This window comes from Neodiprion lecontei, chromosome 4 (genome assembly GCF_021901455.1).
Source record: "Neodiprion lecontei isolate iyNeoLeco1 chromosome 4, iyNeoLeco1.1, whole genome shotgun sequence".
NCBI classification, from domain to species: Eukaryota; Metazoa; Arthropoda; class Insecta; order Hymenoptera; family Diprionidae; genus Neodiprion; species Neodiprion lecontei.
Genome location: NC_060263.1, coordinates 11,425,580 through 11,427,802, shown reverse-complemented (window position 1 = coordinate 11,427,802; position 2,223 = coordinate 11,425,580).

Genomic DNA, 2,223 nt, shown 5'->3' with positions numbered 1-2,223 from the left:
GTAGTCACACCAAGGCCATGAGAATAAAACGGCACGATATGATCAAGCACCTTCTGAGGGCTCGTCTCGCTCAACGGCACGATGTGCTGGACGAGCCCCAAGGAGTGGTCAAAGGCGAGAGGTTCAAACCCGACCTCGTCGTAAACTCGAATGAGGAAGGGGTTCTCGTGCTGGATGTCACTGTCCGGTACGAGAGCGGAACCTCTCTCGCCCAGGCCGCTAGAGAGAAGGTGCTGAAGTACACCCAAATACTGGGTGTACTTAAAGAACAGTTGAACGCCCGCCAGGCGAGAGTGATCTCCATCGTGGTCGGCTCCAGAGGCGCACTACCGGTCGACACAGTCTGTTCCCTGAAAAGGCTTGGCTTTAGTAAGGCAGACTTGTTGACGATCTCGATGACAGCTCTTCGGAGCTCCATCGGGATCATAGGTGCCTTCATGGGCACCTGATAGTTGGTCGACGCAAGTGCCAGCCCTTGTGTGGCCTTCAGGCCCCCTGGGATATGGAGCACTTGCTCATCGGCTACCTCTCCAGCCGTTTGGCGCTGGCGAGACCCCCGGCTGTCGGCTGTGAGCGCCTCTACACGAACGATGTCTCATGATATACACATTTTATCTATTTATTTATTTATTTATTTATTTATTCAGTTAATATGTGTTCGAACGCACAACGGGTCCGAGCTGCCTGCGAATAATTTAAGCAAGGACCTTTAGCCTGATCTGTCACTGGGGACGTACCGGAGACAGGATAGAGGCCTGCCGCAACGAGGGAACCGTGGAAGCGAATCCCACCACCGGCATCGGCCGTACGTCCAACGAAACAGACCAGTGCAAGTCGTTTGGCCAGTTGTAAACCCCTCGGGGTTTGAGCTGTGCTACGGCGGCGGAGCCAGTGCCCGATTAAACGCACTGGGGCGGACACCTCCACGTGGTTTTCCCCGGAAACATCACCGCCGAGGCGATGGCTAAGTTTCGCTTTCCCGATTGAAACACCTGGGACTCCGTTCGGCTAATTTTCCCTCAGTCCGGCAGGCAACTTGGCAAATGGTTAGCACTTCCCTATACAGAGTCGCAACCATCTATATTTTATCCCTCTGACCTCGACCAACCATTTATTTATTTATCTATTTATTTTATATTTGAATTGACTTGGACAGACGTCAATTGATCATTTTAAAATATTTTATGTGACTCGACCAAACTTCTAACTTTTATCCTTTTGACTCTTATTCATTTATCCATTTATTTTTGAACTGCTCGACCATGCCTTTATTGGGTACGGCGAGCGAACGCAGTGGGACAAAATATTATTTCATAAACTGACTTGACACATAATTTTATTTTATTTGACTTATTACAACGAACTGACGAAGTAGGCTCTACCGCAAGGTAGACGACCCACCAAATACTTCCTTTTTATCCTTCTAACGAAGGCTATTCCGTTATACCCTTTTTTTCAATGTTTTATTTCTCAAACACTTTGTTGTGTTCACCCGGGGAACTTCCTACCACGGGGAAGTCCGCCTATTGCTTAGGCAACTGTGCGCAGGAAATAGCCTAATGCCTCGTCATCTAATTAGTGACGCGCATGAATGGATTAACGAGATTCCCACTGTCCCTATTCACTATTTAGCGAAACCACTGCCAAGGGAACGGGCTTGGAAAAATTAGCGGGGAAAGAAGACAAGCAAGCGCGGGTAAACGAAAGTAAAGGCATGTGCTGCACAGCCTTTTAACATAAGAACCTCGACGTGTGTGACGAGCACGCTTACGCTGATGTCGGGGTAAACGTTGAGGCCGTCGTTTGAGGTGTCGGCACAGGCACTCCTGAACCCAGTATCCAAGACGAGTCCTTTTGGCAGACCACACGGCGTTCACCCCTAAAACCACGGGTTCAGCTGCCCAATCCCGCTGATGCGGGCAACAGATGCGATCTGTAGAAAAGAGGTGTGGTAGCCTGTCTAGCCGGCCAACTTGGCATGGCAAAAGCGAAACCTGGGGCGACGATGACTCGTTTCAATGTCACGAGGGGAGCCTTGTTAACACGAGTACCCTGTTGGGGCAAAACTGGGTGAACGGTGGGGCCGTCGTTTGAGATGTCGGGCCTGGCGCACTCCTGCTGTGTTAGTATCCGAGATGAGCCCCTTGGCAGACCACACGCCGTGCACCCATAAAACTGAAGGAGTTGCTGCCCGAAGCTGCTTGCAGCGACGGATGCTGCCTT